The following is a 20,571-nucleotide window of genomic DNA, read 5'->3' on the forward strand; positions in this document are numbered from 1 at the left end:
CACAAACCAAGCCAACATATGCCTGTTCACTGATGCTTTCCCAACACTAAAAACACTTTGAAATGTCTCATTTAGCCACTTTTAGTCCATCTAATATGGATTTTATGACATTTTAAGCCAAATATTGATAGCAAGTCATATTCATTTATAAATCTATTTTGCCACCACAACTCCCTCATAAAAGCACTATTAAGCTCATTAGGAAAGGTCTATATTTCCATTAAATCACATCAGCTGGTATCAATTATATCACCACCTTTTCAAATGAGTCTGCTACCGCCCATACTAATAGTGCTTCTGCACTGATCAAAGGTTAATAGCTCTGTGACTACATAGCTCACTGCCTCTTAGAGCATGGCTTTCTTTCAGTCTCCTTTTATTCTAAAATGTATGAAAAAGGACCACTCTTTGTCCGGAGAAGTCTTTAGCCTATTCCTCCAAGAATCTTAGAGCAAGCCAGTTGCACTTGGTTGATATAAAACCGTATAGATCATCCCCAGGGCTGCATAGCCCCCAGGCAGGGACACACTGGTCTTTTGCGAGGGACACCGAGCAGATGATTCCACTGTGTCCCAGCTCTGCCTGCAGCTCCTCTGGAAGTCTCCCAGTGCCAGACCCCAAAGCTGCCGTTGCTTCTTCTGTCCCTGAAACGTGCCTGGGGGTGTGAAGCAGCTGGTTTTGCCCTGCCTGTGTGCTGCCAGCCCCTCTTCAGCCCACACACCCTGGCTGAAGCACGGCACTAGAGCTGGGGCTGCTGCTGCTGCTGAACAAAGGCGGCTCTAGTGACTGCTCACCGTGAGCAATAATCTCACCCTTGACAGCAACCAGGTCTAAGTATTTTCACTCCATATTTTGACCTGATATAGTGTAACACAAATTTAGCTGCTGTTGATTTAAACACACAATTCCGTGTTCCATCATGTTGTTCTTTGCGAGCTGATTGTACTTACTATTTGAAGGTTACAGGGAAATCCCCTGTTGAGACAGGAGCTGTGATGGGCGATGGTGGCACAGCTCAGACTGACCCGTGGGCCCATCACTGCATTAGCTTACAGTCAGTGGTTTGCACACACCTCGCCTGGGAACCTCTCACTCGTGGGCCAATTGCTTGACCCGAATGTGCCCTAAGGTACAGGGGAGAGGGAGGCATAAAGGGAGGCAGGAGGAGGGTGGATGCGTCAGAAATTAAGATGCCTTTATGTACAGTGTACAGCAAAACCACTCATCATGCATTCTGCACCGTAGCAACCCAGGTGTGCAGTGACTTCTTTTCTACAGCTTTAGAAAGCCCAACTTTTTAATGTGATTGAGCTATCTTCTGCCTAGACAATTACTAGAGGATGCGAAGTTACAGGCTGCAAGGCTAAATCTTTTGTCACTGCAGATCCAGTGAGATCTACTGTCTTAACCTTAGATGGACCTTCCTTCCTTCCTTCCTTCCCTCTTATTTTTCCAGTGGCAGCTGAGCAGGATTAGAGCTGCCATACCACAAGAGCCCATGCCAGGGAACAAAGGCTAGAGCTTTATTCAGGAGTGCAAAGCCCAGGGGATGTTTTGTCAAAGGGGTCATGGCTCAGCATCCAAAGCACGTTGCTTACAGCTCTGGTCACAGTTTAGTTGTTTAATTCTCTAAGTCTGCTTACAAAAGGCAGCTTGGAAGCAGCAAGCATCTGTCAATGCCTGTCTCAAGGGTATGCCAGTTATTTAAAAGGTCATGTTTGACAAGTCTGCGGATGGGGTTGCAGAGCATCATGATTGCAGGCTAAAGAAACACAAAACCAAGGACAAGCACCTGCAGTGGAGAAACAGCATTCATTCAAAAGCACTGAGTGATACCAGCCTGCTGCACACAACGGCTGAGTTGACTTGGGGTAGAAGTAAACACTCTTGATGTGGCCCCAGCCTGAAGGGCAATTCTAAAAGGTGCCAGGTATTCAACGGATCAGTCAGCCCTGATGTGCAGCTAGTTTAGAAATGACAAAAAGGAAGCAGCAAATGAAACTGCACTGAAAACAGTTGATCTCAGCCTGAAGTTCCTTCGTCTGTGTCTTGGAGGCAAATTGGACAGAATGAAACTGCAAGTGGCAACATCCAATTAGGAAAAATGTGGAATTGCTACACTGGGAAAACATCACTTGCTGCAGAGGCTGATTGCATAGGAATGCATACAGTATATAACAGACATGCAAAGACTACTGGAAAACAGTCACTGCTCAGTGAGCACTGTTTTGCCAAGACCTCTTGCTATTTAAAATTTATGTTGCAGCCATGCTGAAAATCCAAGCAGACCTGAGCTTCACTGTGTCACAGAGGAAAAAAAAAAAAGGCAGAGAACGAGCTGTGAGCAAAATCTATGGCACATGGTACATGGCTGTGCCCTGCAGCTGATGCTCACAGCATCATGCTGAGGTGACAACATTAAATGCTTCATCATTTAGAAATTTCTGCTTTTTCCAAAAAAAGAAATAAATGCTCCATGTTGTTACATTTCATCCTTCTGAACTTCTCAGCTGGATGCAGGTGGCTGAGATCTTATTGCCTCTTCTGAAACCGTGTTTGCCTGTCTGTCTGGATGCAGGCTGGATGCTAAAGACTGCAATTACTGGCTCAGCAGGTGAGACTCCTGCAAGCTGCTATCCCAAGGCACATTTGTGCTTTCGTGTTTCAGCTAGAAATAAGTTTCAACACAGAAAGAAAAAATATGGGCTTCTACACCTGTTTTGAATCAAGACTCCAGTATCTGTAACTGGCTCATCTAAAACAGGATCACTTGGATCACACAGGAATCTGCCCAAGACCTACTGCAGCAATCCTTGAACTGTCATCCACAGAGGACTTGTGGTCCCAAGGATATAATGCAAAAATCAAAGGAGATGCTGCCTTGGATAATCTCAGAGATGGAGCCACAAAGGTACATTATGGACCTGGACTTTCTCAGGTCAAGTATGTTCAGATCCAGGGTACTGTTTGTGATCACTGGAGAGACAAGCTAGCTCTAAAGACAAGCATGGCTCTGGAAAGAGTTGTACTGTTCAGCATTATCATGGTATAAATTGACTGCCACCATGTACAAAGTGCTTTATATTCCATAAGTACAGAGTGTTTATCTTATTTGCACATCGTAGGAAATTGCAAGCCTCAGGTGAGGGTAGTACTGACAAATTGTTTCTCCATTTTGTGAAATAATGCTGCAGTCCCAGTCAGTCCAGCTTAACTTTACCCACAAACCCCTCACATGAGATTGCCACTCAGCCTAATTTCATGGGCTTGTCCCACCTGGAAAGAATTGCCAGGCACAGACCCTGGCTTGTTACATAGAGCACTAAATGCCTGTAAAAAACCTGCCCAATATCCCGTCAGCCAGCAAATCCTCCCTGGGCATTGCTTGTCCTCTCCCTCTGTCGCTGAGATAGCCTCATGCCATGACCACGCTGCACTCTGCATTCACCTCCGCTCTGTGAGACGTGTCCTACCTCTTTGCTGCCAGCAGACCCCAGCTGTATTCCTCCCTTGCCCCGTGAGCACCAGCATCTTGGGAAGATGTGGAGGGAAGGCCAGGCTGAGGAATAGGATGGAGCCACGCTGGACAAAAAATGGGAAAGGCTGGGGTCATGAGAGCTGGAAAGGAGGAAAAGAGTGGTCAGTGATGTACGGAGGGGGCAGGAAGCTATGTGAGAAGAGGGCCCAGAGATGAGCCATGGGAAAGAGGAGGACACATCCCATGGCATCTGGACAAAACAGTCCTTGGGAACACTGTCCAGCAGCGAAGGGTCTCCAGGGACACTCAGCTGTCTCTGGAGGGAGCATGTGCACGTGCTGAATGTCCTTGCTGCCCTGCAAGGGAGGTCCCTGAGAGCTGAAACCAGTGTCCCAGTGCTTTGGGACAGTGTGGTAGGATCTCTAGGGGAGCTGTGCCAGGCACAGGCCTCCAGCATGACCCTTCTGCTCAGCAACATCCCTAACTGTCTTTATTGTTACCTTGTGCTTGAGATTCATGATGGAGAATCACTTACGTTCTGAGTAAGAGCAGATAAAAATAGTGCTAATATAACAAGGATGCGAGATGAATTTACAGAGTGGAGCAAGAAAGCCCAGAAGCCCCTCACAGTCATTATACGCTCCCACAGCTTTCAGACGTGCTTTCAACAGCAAATGCTCTTGCTGTTTGTTAGGCAAAGAAGGAAATAGCCTAAGACAGTAGCAGATGTCTGGAAGGCTTCATACTGGAGTGATTTCTTTTTTTCCCCTCTCCCTTCAATATATCTCACTGCTATCCACCTTGTAACCCTGCTTCCTTCAACCAAAATATGTGGGGCTTAGCTGCCAGCAGGTGTGTAGAGCATCTGGTAAGCCATCACATCAAACTTTGCACTGGGAAAGAACAGACTGGTCACCTGTGATTTTCTAAGGCAGCATCAAGCTTCAATGAGGCATTTCTTCCATGTCAGAGACAGACGCTGCCAAACCCACATATGGCTTTTTTCAGGCTCATCCTCAGTTAGGGTGTTGCCACTTCTGTCCAGCGCAGAGGGTCTGTCCCTTCTGATGTGGGCTAGTACATCTGCAGCTAAACCTTTGAGTAAGCACTACGGATTTGTAAAATTTTTAAGCACTTGTTGATGAAAGAAAAGCAGAAGGCTCAGGAGGGGAAACAGCCAAAAGCTCAGGCCACCATGATGACTGGATCCCTGGTGCTCACACTCCTTCGGATGGTGTGACAGGTACTCCTGGCTGCACAGTGGGCCAGCTTCAGAAGGATGGGGTTGGGACATAGAAAGAAACCTACTTGCACCACACCAAACTAGCTGCCTAAGCCCGGCTCGCAAGCTGCAGGAGCTCCGAGTTTAAGCCTTATCTTAAGAAAAAAGGCCATTTGCACCTCAGAGTCCAGCCCTTTGAATCAACAGGCCAGGGTGACACCCTGCCCTGGTGCCGTCTCTCACCCGTCTCGCACCCACGCTGGCTCTACCTGTGCTCTGCTCCCCACGCAGCGCTGCACAGACCCTGAGCAATCCCTGCCCCGCTCTGAGGCTAATGCGGAGGAAGTGGCTAATTTAAACACTCCGCATCATTCTGGAGGCTTTTGTGGGTGCTTACCTCTCCTATTCTAATAGACAAGGGCTCTAGGGAAGCTACCTTGCAGTCTGAGCTGTATTTAGAGTGACAGGCAGCTGATGCAAAACAGGCTCAAAGGCGGTTTGGGAAAGATAAGTTGGGTAGAGAGAGGCCTGGCTCACCCCTCCCCATAGCCATAATAAATCATTTGATGTGTCCCTTCTCTGCACTTGATCACGTTCCTGCTGCCTCTGTGATTCATATTATGCAACTGATTGACTTTGCAAGATATGAGAACAAAGTGTCTCCTTGCCCTGCTCCCTGATGCGCATTAAGTGTGTTAGACTGGAAAGCTGAAGCAGAAATCAAAACAAGCCTTCAAGCTTGGTTTCTCGGCTAATCACCAGTGCTCATATCCTTGTTACGGTGAGGGACTCTGTGCTACAGTAATCTAAAGGCACCATCCTGGGCATGCTTCCATTGGTCTGCAGAGCTGTTCGGTTGCAGCTTCCCAGTGAGGACTGCGACACTTCCTGTATCAAGCAAAAAGTTGTGTTCCAACAAGATTTTTCTCTTCGAGCGTTAATGAGCAACTCCTGAAGCAGCCTCTGATCAATGAGATGTGAAGGAAGTAAGCCAGGAGGCACAGAGGCCACCTGTCTTGCCAGCTGCATCCCAATCACAAAAAGTAAAAAAAGTCATGGAGGAAAGAGTGGGACCAAGGGCCATCACCTGCTCAAGCAGTGCCATAACCCCTGAAAGCATGGCTCAAGGTATTTCTCACGAAAGCTCAGACTGCTCCTGCTCACTGAACTCACTGCCCTAGGCCCAGCATATTCCAGTTTAGCATCTTTGGCCTGGTGCCACATCCCCAAGGCCGGTCTGTCAAAAGGACTGCACACCATGATGCTCATACTAGGAGGGAACAGGCACTGTCGACAGATGACACCCACATCATGTACTTTCATAGCCAAGGTACATCAACGTGATAGTGCTGAGTTTAGCAGTTACTCCACTGTATGAAATCTGGTGTTTACAGGAGAGGGTTTTGCTTCTGGTTTTCTCCATTTTCCTGCATCCAGCTGTGGATGGCCTTTACTTGTGGCTCCTGGATAACAGAGGCTGAATCCTGCTGTGCTGTTTTACTGCTTTTTAAATTCTCTAATGTATGTGCACTTGGTCCAAAACCCATCAGTGCAGTAGGGGAAGCAGGTTGGACTTTGTCAGCAGCAGAGACCAAAGTGGGCTCAAATTTTAAAGAAATTAGCTCTAAAATTCTCCTTGTCTTTGTTCAGTATGAGTCACACAAGGTAGTGAGCAGCAGAGGCTGGAAGTGGAATGGGGACAGCTCTAAGAGCAGACGGGTTATTATTTTTTTTTCTCTTCAATTTCCCTTTCATATATTGCCTGAAGTTGTTCAGGGTGGAGGGAGATATGCTAGCCCCAGCCTGAGATCAACAGAGCCTTACAGCAAATCTTCAGTTTAACAATATCTGCTTGATATCACAACAAAACAGTAACAGACCTTGAACCCCAAACTGACCTACAGTACACCCTCAGGTGTTATTATATAGAGACATAGAAGTTATTCCCAGCCAAGAGTCCATCCAATTTTTATCCAGCCCTATTCTGTGTTCTGCAGCTCCTAATGTATTTTCAGGAAACCTGTTTCAGTACTGGTGCAGAAACATGACTTCTCAGCCAACCTCCACTGATGAACTAACTGGCCCAATTACCCAGAGTTCACAATTCAGTGAAGCAAATACTTTGTTTAGCTGCAAGTACATCAGATCAGACCTCCACGGGGCTTGGGTGGAGACACCCTCTCACTTCCTAATCAGTTCAGAATCTCCAAATACTCAGCCATGGAAGAGCAGTACTGAATCTAGCACATACAGGGCTCAGAAGGAATGTAAGCACAGACTTGGTAATGAGGAAAAGCAGGGAGAATTGTAACATGAACAATCCTGCACAGGGAATGAAGGGTGGGGAGAGCAGAGTGTGCTGTCCACACAGACAGTCTGCTGAAGGTCAGTGCAGTGTGAATGGATGAGATACAGAAGCTTTCAATCAAGTACATGGCTAAGCAGATAAAGTTTTTCCCAGGAGGTAAAAAGCCACCAGCCTGGGATCACTATGCACTGAGAAGCAGGACTAGGACTGCACAGCCAAAAGCACAGGACAGCAGGTAGCTGTGAATTTAGGACAGCCAGGGAGAAAAACAGTCAGCTTGGATGCAGCAGCAGCATGAAAGGTTTGCAAGACCAACAAGAAAGATGACAGACTACAGGGAAGGAGCAACAGAGACCAAAGAACAAAAGACCTGGAAGTACAGACAGAACAGCAAAGGCTGGGGCAGCCTGGTGTTGCTGGAGAAATGGAAGAGAGAGGTTGCTGAGAGCAGGGCAAGACACAGGAGGTGCAGAAAGCCAGGCAGCCAGGTTGAAGCCGTATACAATGCCCTTCTTGCTACCAACAGCATGGGCTAAACTTTTCAGATTTCAGAGTTACCTGCCTCTCCTATTCTGGACACATTTGTTTTCCTGGTTGCCTGTCAGGAGAGGCAATGGTATGGGAATTGCTGCAACCTCAATGCCATTCTCTGGGCAGGATGTGGGGTCTTCTGCTGATGACTTGTCTGTGCTGTGACCTTACCAGAGTGCAGGACTTTTGGTCATGCCATAAACACATTCTTCAGTTTTACAACCAGGAATGGCATCCTAGGAACCTGGTTCTGGGAGCAGTGCTCTATGTTATCAGCACAGGTCACTCTTTCAATCCTCATTCTGTTGCTTTCCCCCCCCATTGTTTACACACACATTTCAATTCAGACTTCACTTCAACCTTACTATTTCTGTTACAAATCTCTTATACATGTCTATGTGGGATAATCAATATGCTCTGCCTCATTCAGATGTTCAGTAAGAGGTTAGATGGGTATTGCTCTTCAAGATGGCTGTAGACCAACTGGAGAGAGTCCAGATCACAGAACTACAAGGCAAGACGGAAGACGGAGAGTTTGTTCAATCTAGAAGTGAGCAGACCAAAGGGACACCGGGTAATGATACATGAAGTACCTAAATGTCACATCCATAAAAGGCTGCAGTTACAGAGAAGATGATAAACTGTTCAGTGTGTCCATGCTGGTTAAAGACAAGAAATGTTTGTCCTGAATTACAGCAAGTAAGGACTAGATTAGACAGCAGACAAGATTTTTCCAGCTCTAAGATCATGAAGTACTAGACTGGATCACCTGGGGAAGGGCTTGTAACACCACTTAGAAAAGCTCCTACTACAAATGTAGTTTATTTGCCTCTGCCTTGGACATAGGTGAGGCTCTAGGTGACCTTCCTGCATTCCCTCAGCAAGGGCTTATTGAGGAGGTAATAAAACAGGAATCTAAAGTTCAGCTTTGATACCCACATGTAAGGTTTTTGGTTAAATATTGGGTGCACAGCATGTCCTGCTCCTAATGATCCCACCTAGCTGCCTCAGGGACAAACACAGAACTGCTGTTGAATAGCAGGGACCCACTGGTTCTGTACAACCTGTCTTCAACGCGGGAAATGCAGCTGCCCTTCACAATCCAGACCTTCCCAGTCTTACCAAGCTTTGCTGCCCTTTGACCACTGCAGTAAGCCAAGCTAGGCTGCATCATCAAACCTATTAACTTTTAATTTTTTTTATTTTTTTTATTTTTTTTTTTAGCTAAATGGATTTCCACCTACTCTGCAGCCCTGGGGAAAAGGAAGTTGATTTTCTGGCTGGAGAAAGCAGCTCACAGTGACCAGTCCCAAGGGAAAAGATGATATCAGTGTTTCTGAGTTTCCAGTTAATTGTGTTTACTGAAGAATGCATAACATTAGAGGGCCTTGAGCATTGGCCAAGTTTGTAAAAGTAAATAAAGACAATTCCAGTCTAATGTTAGAAAACTGACCCTGGGATTATTTCTGAGCTCACTTCTTCCAGCAGCTAGAAAAAAACCCTGATGCATATGATGTGAAACAAAGAGCACTGGATTCACACCTTATTATTCAACAAATAAATGTGTTTGACTGCTGTAGCTAGAAGGCACCTCTCCTCCAGAAGACAGGCCACAAGACAGAAGAGCAGCTCCTTCTTCTTAGGGCTTGTCTGGTGGACACCTTGCAGCTCATCAGACTTCCAGCCATCTTCTCAGGAGGACCCACTGCAAAATATGCCACGTTAGGAAGTAGCAGGAGTGGAGACGCTCCCTAAATGGGGACAAGCCAGGAGCTGAGGATGACCACAGCAGAGGCAGTGCCCTCACTGAGGGGCACTGTCCCATAGCATCTGCACAGGGACCAACTAATGGCCCTAGGATGGATCAGGGCAGGGGACATTTAGGGAGCCCTATCAGGAGCAGCACAAGATGGAGTTGGAGGTAGACCTACTTACAACATAGCACAGAAGAGAACTGGGGACAAAGGCCTGAGTTTAAATAGAGCTCCTTGTCCATGAGCAGAGGGTATGGGTGGGGGCCCAGGTGAGGCTGGTCAGGGCCACTAAGGCCTATTAGTGCCCTCAGGGCTCTGACACCACATCTGTCCTCTGAGCCTGCTCCTCAGATGGGCAGAGCCATCTTTGCCCTCCCCAGGAAGAGCTGCACAGCACTGCTCATCCCAGAGATGAAGGCAACCATCAGGTGCTGCCCAGTTCCTCTCTGATCCTTTCTAGCCTCGTCCCTCTACCACCTTGCTTTCTGCATGGCCACGCAGTGTCAGCTGGTTCCTGCTGACTCCTCCTGTGCTTCGCGAGCACATCTTGCAAATTGTTCACAGCAATCCTAACAGAGCCATTTCTGCCCAGTAGAGTCCCATTAGCCAGTAACTCTCTCCTCAGTCTCTAATGATTCAAACCACAAGCCATTTGTCATGCTACATCTTCTTTCCCAGTGAGTAAAAGTCAATTAGTGTTTTCAACTTTGCTCTGAAATAGCCCTGGCTCCTTCTTGCTTCTTTATGCTACCAGGAAACCATCTACAATAATGACTTGTTTGGATGTCTAGTGCTGTGTTGCAGCGAATTTCAAGCTCTCTAAACTTTCCTCTCTGCATACCAAACACCTTAAGCAGGAGGCACATTTTGCTGCCAGAAATTCCAAGATTAATTAGGTTTTGAACCTGTCATATGGCCATTTTTTAAATTTTATTTTCATTTTTTACTCTTAAGAAAATAATGATGATTTTTGCTGCCAGACCTTATTTCCTATCTTAAACACCTAAATCTTCAGCAGTCTTTCTCATTTTCTTAATCCTGTCTTAGTAGAGGAATAAACTCTTGAAAAACAAATGCTCCAAAAGGTCTGTGGGATGAGACCTGGTGATCTACACAGTCCAAGCATCTGCAGCAACCATAGGTGGCCCTGTGGCCAACAGTGAGTTCTGATGGCCTGCTGTCCCCTGGGGGCCCTGGCTAGCGCTGGCCCAGGCTCCCTGTGAAGTGACTGGCTGCAGCCCTGCCTAGGGCCAGGTTTTCGAGGGGCTTGAAACAAGGGGCTGTTGCATTCAGAAGCAAATCAGCTCCAAACACAAGCTGCTGAGAGTCAAGGTGAATTTCTTTTGCATTTGTCAGCGTTAGGATATAATAAGGCATTAAAACTTGACTAGCGCGTAATAATTGTATTAGAGCTGCAAGGGTTTTAAAGTTAAAATAGAGTAATGTTTCTAAAATGAAAAATGCAAAACTAGTGATTGCTATCCTATTGATATTTTAATTTGAAGGTGTAAGCCATTACTCAGAGCAAATTCAAATTAAATAAGCTTTTTTATTAAATTATTTAATTGCCTGGCCATTTTTAGTTAAAGAATATTCAATTCAATTATTATATAAAATCGTATGTGCTTAGGTTCATTCCTACTCAGCAATGAATCTACACATTTGCTTAAATTTCCTTTAAGTTATCATATGTATTTTTGAACCATAGCCTGAGAGAAAAGGCTTGAGAAGAACACACTTTTAATGGGTAGACCATGGGTCTCCTCCAGCAATGGCTGTCAGTCATCTGTTGATGAAGGCTTCTATTTCTCAGCAAGACTCTCAGAGAATGGTCAACTTTTCTCCTGCCAGTATGATACAACACGCATTTTGTTTGGTCGTTGCCTCTACACTTGCTCACGGAAGAAAAAATCCCATCTTTCCTTAAGGCTTCCAGAACCAGCTCCTGGACAGAGATGCCCAGCCTGCAGCCAGGTGGTACCTCTCCAGTTAGGCAGTGGGAGTAGAGGTGGTCCACATCACACCTCTGCCTCAACCACAGTGAGAAGTGCCTGGTCTAGTAGGTTTGTCATACCACCCTCTCGTAACAGATTCACAACAGATGAATGGCAACCCTAAACACTCTGCTTGAAAATGGTGGCTGAGATCTCCCACCCCACCATGGTGTTAGTGTCTTCCCTTCCATGCCGTGTGAATGCCCAGACCCGTGGATATAACAAGTCCTTCCATTTGTAAATACTCCCTCCTGGGCAGTTTGTACTGTACCATCTGCCTCAAAGAACCCATGGAATAATTCCTGGTCTGTGGCTCATCCACAAACAGAGATGTGGGCTGGCATTTGATTTCTATGGCATCCTTTCTGGCACCTCACGGGGTAAGCTGCATGTAATGCCAGTCCCCCAGTGCTCCAGTGAGTATGCTCTCTAGTATCCACATCTCCTGTCTGTGTGGAACTTGCCTTGGGAAGCAACACAGGGGGCACAAATAAAAGCCTGAGTCAGTTTTGGGGAGAACAGCCGCTGTTTAGATGTGACTGAACACATGCGCAGTGAAGTGTTTGCAAGGGTTTTGCTCATCTCTGATTCAGCCTGAGAAGCAGATGGCAAAAGTCACCCGGCCTGGCTTCAGGCCCAGCTCACACAATTAGAAAAGTATTAGCTGAACTTAATAGGAAAATCAACATTAAGCAGATAGTTGCTGGTGCAGTTGTTAAAGACAATGTAGTGTTTTTCCCTGGCAGACACCCAGGCTAATGGAGGGCTTCCAGCATCCAGAGCAGCCTCCAAATGAAGGCTTAATTGGCCTCTGAAGCCACTCATATAATTACAAACACTTGTAATGAAGCATGAAAAATACAAGAGCCCAGGACTATGACATGGAGGGAAGAAGTGATCTCATCTATCTCAGAAAATAAATCAAAACTGCTTTACCATCTTCTGTACATTGAACCTTTTTCCCAGCTTCTACCTGGTCTCCAGACTCCACTCAGGTGCTGGTTTCCAGGGCAGTGCTGAGACCAAGGGGAAATCTAGCTTCTAACGCGAGGCAAAACTTCTGCCTTCCCCTGGCTGCTGGGTTGCAGGTGCAGGTTGGACACTGGGTGGACACTACAATGGACTTTGACTGCCCACTGCTGGTGTGCACAGCAGAGCCCTGCCAGCAGCAAAACATCTGCTTTGGCGAATGCTTTACATTTTGATTCTGCTTTAACTTTAGCTAAATGACTCTCCATGATTTCTGTTCAACAGCTGCTCTCTGAAACATGCATCTTTGCTGATTACTCAGACACAGTAGCAGCAGCTGTAGCACCTGGTTCAGGCAGAGCTGTGTACATTCCCCCTCGTACCAGGGACCTGCAGCCCCTGGAAAGCGTGTCCCAGAGCAAACTGGTGGGGAGTCCAAGGTACAACTCCCTCAGTTGCTATGCTGGATTGAGCCAAAGATCAACGGGGTTTGTGCTGTTTGTTACTCTACAATTTTCTAGTTCGCTGGGGACAATTAGCTGGCTTGTTTGCGTTGGGGGAGACTCTTGAGTCCTTTGGTTCAGAATCACAGAGTAACTGAGGCTGGAAGGGAGTCAGGACCCATCTGGTCCAATACTCACGCAAAGCAAGGACAGCTTTGATGTCTTGCATCCTTTCTATGGATCAGGTGGCATCTGGTCCCACCAAAAGGAAATCACAACCAGGCACATTAGGGAGGACCTAGAAATAGTTTAACTTCAATCAAGAAGGCTTCCTCCCTGCATAGACCAGCAAAACAGCTGTACCAGTACCACACCCAGCTTTGTCCAATTAGCCATGCCATCACCCTGGATAATTAGCCTACTCAGAGCTTTGCAAGGCCACAGCAATATTCCTTATTCTTTCCATGTCAGTTCAGATGACACTGGACTACTTCACCTTACACTTTTTCACAGTGTTGATCACTAAGGCCAGGGACAGGAGCTGTGCGCATCTGTCACCCACATCTCTGTTCCCAAAGCTCACAGCTGCTAATGTGGGAAGAGAAAAATTTCAGGAGAAAAAGTCCAATGTCTCCTAAGGAAGGAGAAGGCATGGCCAGCACGCCGGAAGGACAGCAAGGAGGCAACAGTCAGCTGGGTGTCTGTCATGGGGTAGACAGACACCACTAAGCATCACTTTTGTTCGGGTTGGTTTTCACCACACACTTGTGATCTGAAGGCTCACTGCTCTACACACACCTTGGCCTTCTCTCTTGGACCCTGCGTCCCTCCATCTGGGGAGCTCTGGTGCTCATTTCTCGTGTGTCCACATATGCCCATCACAGTGTCCATGCAATGCCACTGAGTCACTCCTACTGGGGACAAGAGATAAGAAATTTCCATCCTCTTAAAAAAAACTAACTTTGGCTGGACTTACTCAGCCTCCTGTTATCGCTGTGGCATTCAGCTGCAATTAAACACTGAGAGCTGAACATTGGTCACTGGACAACCTTTTTTTCATGTGACTAACATTGTTTGCCAGGCAGCTTCTGGGCTATGCAGGCCAGACTGTGTCAAGAAATACCAGAGGATAGTCTCACATCTAGCACTCATGATCTTAGGGTGCATCAGCTGGTCTGCTGAGGCAGGCAATATTCAAGCAAAGGGAGAGCATCCTCTCCCACCCAGGAAGACGGTGATTAACAAACTACAACTTCCCTGGCACAGTCTAGACACAGCCAGCCCCAAAGCCCGGAGTTTTCCCTTGCTTGTACTGGGGTTTGTATCATTTTACAGCTAAAATGCTAAAATCCGATCAAATCACACTTAGCTAGAGCAAGACCTGACATGAGCTTAACTGCCCTCAAGTGATGACAAGCAGAAAGTGCAGATAAAGAAGTGACCTGAAAAGAAGCACGTTTTGCAGGAGCCCGAGTGGGACTTTAGAGAGGCTCACCTGTGCACAGAAGGCTTTCCCTCACATGTCATAGGCTCAAGCCTGGGGTTTTACTTTGAAGTGTCTGCTCTGGCTCTGCCCCAAGGGCTTGCTGGAGTTCCCTGTTTTCAGCTGGGCTCAGATAACCATCACAGTCACTCCAGCTAAATGAATACAGCATAGCAAGCACAGAGGCAAAGTGGTGTCAAATGATTCTTCAGAAGCCAGAAAAGGACGTCAGCTCACAGTCCACCTTTTTTTTTGCAGCTGAGATTATGCAGGTTCCTGCATGCACTCAGTTACTAGATAACGACCCCAGGTGCAGACATCAAGAGAGCAGTTGTGTCTTTTGCCACGTCTGCACAGCCCTGCCATGAAAGTAGCAGAAACAAAAATAAACGGGGTGTGTGCCCTCTTCACCAACAGGGATTTCTTATTGATGGGGCTGTCATTGGAAGAGGGTCACCAGGAAACCGGTGCATGATTGCCCAACTCTAGATATGGGAGATCCTTTAGAAGCAGCAATGTACAGGTTGGCCTGGTAATAAGAACATCCCGGTCATTCTCAGCAGGGACAGAAGGGTTCTCTGATACAGATGATCTTTAAACCGAGGGTTGATGGTCTGAGTTTGCAGAGTCAAGGAGGGCAACTCTTTTGCACCCCAGGCAGCTGACAGGGAAGTTCACACGGTGGCATGTGTCTGGGGTGAGTCGATGCGAGCCAGATAGCAAAACTGAAGGTACCAGAAAGGCCTCCCTCACATATGAGCTCTCCCATAGCTCACAAGGTAGATCATCAGGGAACACGGGCTGAAAGTTTGGACCTGAAGCCAGGGCAAGAGTCAACACAGGGCCTGTGCGCTCATGTAGGCCGCTCGACTGTCCCACCAGGAGACACAGCACAGGTCTGCGAGGGCTGTGTCATGGACACACGGAGCGTATCCCCCTTGGCCCCAGGGCGGCCTGGCTGTATCCAGCTCTCGCTGGCTAGTCCTTCTGCTGGCTGCAGGTCTGGCCCTGCTCACAGAGACAGCTCTAAACCTTGGGGAAATCCTGAACACGTCAGGATGTGACGACATCACCTCCAGAAAAGAAAAGAAATACAGCCTGATAAGGAAAAGGAGATAAGTAAAAGGAGTAGGATAAGCAGAGCCAGGAAGCCCAGTTTGCCCTCCCTTGGTCACAGCTAGCCCAACCCAGGGCAACTGTTCAAGCAGCAACAACCGATGTAGCGGGGCTTTCCGTGACCTGCTCACTGCGGGACACCCAGTAGCCAGAACACGATTTTTATAACTCTGATGCGATCCACGGCCTCGCCCCCCCCCCCGCCCCGAGGTGGCGTCTCCACAGCCCGTGCCCCGCCGCTGCCCGCTGCTCTCTCTGCCCACGTAAGGAAGAGGAGCGCCGGCTCGGCCCAGAGGCAGACCGCTGCCGTGTGCTCAAACACAGGCCGACGGCTTCGCAAGCCGACCCCGGCTGGGGCAGGACCTGCCCCAGCAGCGACCGCCGGGCCCGGAGCGGCCTCTCTGGGCGGTTCCGCACTCCCGGGGCGGGCCCTGCCCGGAGGGGTGCCGGGAGATGTAGTCCCGGCGCCCCTCAGGTAGGGCAGAGCCGTCCGGGCCGCCATGTCGTGTCCGCGGCACGCCGGGAGATGGAGCCTCGCTGGCGGCCCTTCCCCGCCCGGCGGAGCTTTCACCGCCGTTCCTGTCAGCAAACACGACCCCATGGCGTGCTGCCGAACGACGCCCGGCGGCCGACTGCTGTGGCGGAGGCTAAGGCTCTGCCCCTCGCCATCGCCTCGCCTCAGCCTGTGCCCCGCGCTGCAAGCAGGCCTGGCCGGCACAGGCGCTGTGTTCCCTGGAAAAAAAAAAACCAACAACGAACTCCTTTCACCGGAGAACCTCCTAGGCAAAATATTTGCAAAAGATCAGGCTATTTTACTGATTCTTTTTTAGTCCTTAAAAATGTTTCGCTGTGTATGTTGCTGCTTTGAACCGAACCGAACCAAACCAGCCCCCCCCCAGCTGGACCACGTCAGACAAACCCCGGCATTAGGTAGGTAGGTAGGAAGGAAAGAGGGAAGGAAGGAAGGAAAGGAAGGAAGGAAGGAAAGGAAGGCGCCAGCAGCAGAGGGATGTGCACAGCTCTGGGGCACGGCTCTTTTGGAATTGACTGGAAAACGCCTGGGATGTTGATTTGCAAGCAGGGCACTGTTCATGTCCCCTTTTTTGAAAGAAAGGAGAAAGGACATGTCAGAATTTTTCCAATAGAGGGATCACCAGGACAGCCGTGGCCATTGCACTCTTAACCCATCACCTGAGCTGCCTTATTTTGGTGCTGGAAGGCCTGGAAGCCCGTGTGGCTGTTCTCACTCTCCATCCTTTGGGGAAGATATATCAACAGTGTCGGGACTAGGACATAATTTGGTCATCAGAAAGCAAAGATTTTAAACTTGGAGGCCATTCTGGGGAAGAAAAAAAAAAGTCTTACTTAACCTCAGTGACAGACTCTAAAGTTAGACTTTGAAAGGCACTTGTGGATTGAGCAAAGCAGTCTGCAGACCTTCCCTAGGAATTACAAAAAATGACTTGTGGTCACTGTGAATTGGAATGGAAATTATTTCATACATGCCACAAGGACACATTTCAGACCAGCAGTTTCTATCCTCGGGCAATCTAGGCTGATTGGCAACAGATGAAATGCAGCATTTGTACTAGATGTGGTGACCACAGCGATATCAAAATTATTACAGGTTTTATGTTTATCAAATTGACAGTATAACCTGATAAATGATCACCTGTTTATACTGGAGCAGAGAGACTAGAATAGCTTGCTTCCTGGTGTGCATACTGAAAGTGCAAATACCACATTTCCTCTGTTTTGAGGAAGTATTTTTGGCAAGCTTTGCAAAACTTATTTTTGTGATTCCAGTTATTCTAGATGTGACAGAGAAACTTGGATGAGAAAGACAAGAGCAGCAGATTGGACCTGATGAGAATCTGATTTAGATGCTGGTGTGAAAACCAGAGGTTGCCAAGGTCAACATTTGCAAAAGCTAAGGACTGTGTCAAATCAAAACCGTAATAATAAAGCATGTCATGACTTGGGCTAAAAGCCAGAAAAATTTGAGAAATGGATAGTGCCCAAGTGGCGAGGTTTTTTGTCACTAACATGACAGCAAGGGTGACAGTGAGGAATCCATAAAATCCATACTGCTGCCTAGCATTCAGAGTGAGTTCAATTCTTTCTTATGTTGCTGCTCACATCTGCTGCATCCCAAAATGTCTCAGATCTTAGCCAGATCACGTAGTCTCCAATCCAACACAGCAAATTTCATGGGATAAGATTTCTTGCATGACTGAAATGAAACATACGCATAAGTACTTTACTAGAGCAGAGCTTTACCTCTGCTATGCCTGAAGCTTTTCTGAAGGCTAAGATTCACAGCCCTCAGCATATTACTGTGTTAGGCAAACCAGCAAGCTTTTCTTGAGGGTTCTTGCAAATCTGAAGAAGAAACTGGATGGCAGTTTGGGGACAAAGCCAGTGTTACCCTGATGCTTGATAACTGATGACTTTTATTGGAAATTCTAGTATTAGTTAAGAAGAGGAGAGACTATGACTGGCCAGTGAATGCTGACAATGAGCGTCCCTGCCTTGAAGCCAGCCTCCTCATAAGAGAAGATTTATAACAGATTGGGAGGAGGAAAAGGAAACTACTACTGCAAAACTTTCATTGTCTAGGAAATAAAACTGCCCCAGCTTGTCGTTTAGAATACAACTTTTCTCAATCCTCAAAAAATAGTTGAACCTTCCTGGAAAATTTCTCTGTCATTCTGAAGATGTCATACTCATTCAAATTTGACCTGGAATTATTATTAAGTTATATCTAATTTTAGTAGTGAACTTCTTTGGGTAATTACTGAAGAGAAAAATCAAAGTGACTGAGAGCTTCAAAATCTTAAGACACTGTCTTCTTTTGACAGACTTAGAAGATAATATATTTATATACATATATATATTTAGTGAGGATTGAGAGACTAATTTTTTACTTGTTTGGTACCAAGTTTTTTACTGCTGTGATGAGCAATCCACCATACTACTTTGTAAAAGCTAGGACTATTTACGTCAGCTAAATCAGGACATCAGAACAATGCACTATCAGGAAGAAGTAACAATGAATAAAATATAATAACATATAAGCTGAAGAAAGTATTATTGCAGAAATTTTAGCTGTGATTTAAATAGGCCGTATTAGGTCTATCTGTATCAGTGCCTCAGTATTGTACTGAGGGAGCACATTCTGCAACACTGCAGCCATCAAGGGTGGCTTTACAGTAGAACCTGAGCTCTTAGGTCCTGCCTAGTTTCATCCTAAATACCTAGGTGTGACCTTCCAAACCTGTTTTGAGTGCTCTCCCAGCTCTGGGGTAGCCCTATTCACTGCAGAGCTGCCTTTTTAATATGAAATGCTCCTTATGGCTTCCCTAGTTCTGCATTATGGAGGATTGACAATGCCTGACGTAGTAGTTCAACCTGTGCTGCAGCATCCCTGAGATATTCTGGAATCTGGAAAAGCCGAGAGAGGACATGACTGACATGCAACATGAGGGCTCTGCTGAAACCACACAGTAGCTCAGTGACAGCAGACTCAGTTCTCATGTAAAACAGATTTTATTCCCTTGTCTGCTGCAGGGAGTTTGATCTCATGGCTAATATTCAGTGGACCAGGTATCACAGCCCTCTTGCCTGATCGTCTCTCCATTCTGTTCTCCCACACCTTTCACAGAAGGACCAGAAAACACTCAGCCCAGTACTTGCTGTTTCTTGCACTTAGCATGGATTGCTAAAATCTTCCTCTTTGAAAAAAAGCAGGTTGTCATGTAAGGAATCCCTCTGGGTTTCTGTAAGACTAAAATAAATCCAGTAGGGTATTTTGGGCAGGATTTAGAGTACATTCCTGCCTTCAGCATTTCCTGTGAATACCACACTAAAAAAACACATTTAAAAATGTGTGTGAGTGTCCTAGGTGAGCACTTCCGGAAGCTGGTCATTAAAACGCAGTTGTCTAATGAGTACTGATGTCATTGCTGTACACTTGTGGAGAGCTAGTTGTAAACACTGAGTGGTTCAACTGAGAAACCAGCTTCCTGTAGATTAATTGTGACAGTGATGTATGTAATATGTAAATAGAACTAATCAGAGATGCTGGCCATATAACCATGGGGCAGGCAGGAAATGAATACAGCTGAGAACTTTGCAGACTCACTTTCTTATTTTGACCTTTCAAAAGAAAAATAAATAAATTTAGTTTAGCACAGATGTAAACATTTTCCACAGCAGAAGTTCTGTTGAAGCTACAAAGATTCCCAAGCCTGCACCAAGCCTGAGTTGTCATCACGGATGCCTTACAAAATTCTTTTGAGATCCCTGGCTGACAGGACCTACAGACCCCGAGTGCAAAGTGTTAACGTTCCTGTTGTCAGTGATCCCTATCTGAACCAATGCAATTTTGTTTCCTTCCTTTTAAACAGCAGCCACAAAAGAGGGTTTTATAATGGGAACTATGTGTAGACGTTATAATGCTTCTCTTCCACTAACTCTGAAGTATCCCCCATGCCAGGTTCCTGCAGAAGGATAAAACTTTTAAGTGCACCACTAAAGAAATTCACTGAATTAGCAGACTGCAAGCTCCTCTACTTGAGATTTACAATAAAACTATTTTCCTTTTGATATTACTTCATGAAGCAAAAATGGGTTTTTTTTGTCTGAAGATAAACAAAACAACCATATGTTGGATCATATCATTATTAAATTGTACGTCCAATTATGGTTTCCAATAAGGAATAAACAACATAAATATTGAGGAGTGATAAATTAAGAAGTTACTGAAGAGCAGAATTATTTACTGAAGCCAAATTCATTCAAAACATTATTTTAATTTTCAACTCCTGAATCCCTTTACAGGAAAAAGAAAGAGAAATACGGAAATACATCTTTTCAGCCCATGCTCTTCAGTGAAGTTTCTTTCCATGTTTATTTTTCACAGGACAGTAAAGAGACTGTGTTGCTTTTTTTTTCTTCCCACAAAGATGAATATCGCTTCCTTTCAGCAGAAACTAACCCAAACAACTCACAAAAGCCATACTGGCAGAGTTGGATTTGAATAAGCAACAATGGTGGAGCTCAGTTGTGGAGGAGCCTGGGCAGTGCTAGAACATGAGCATAGACATAAAGGAGGCAAAGTTTACACTTACCTGGCAAGTAACAAAATAGGTTGAAGAGAGGTGCGGCGGGATTACTAACAAAGGAGAACTCCTCATTGTGCTCTAGTTCTTTGTGCTGAGCTGAACCACTCAATCAGGGCTTCACTTCTATTCAGCTGAATTGGAAGTCTG

The sequence above is a fragment of the Haliaeetus albicilla genome, chromosome 8 (genome assembly GCF_947461875.1).
Source record: "Haliaeetus albicilla chromosome 8, bHalAlb1.1, whole genome shotgun sequence".
Classification (NCBI taxonomy): Eukaryota; Metazoa; Chordata; class Aves; order Accipitriformes; family Accipitridae; genus Haliaeetus; species Haliaeetus albicilla.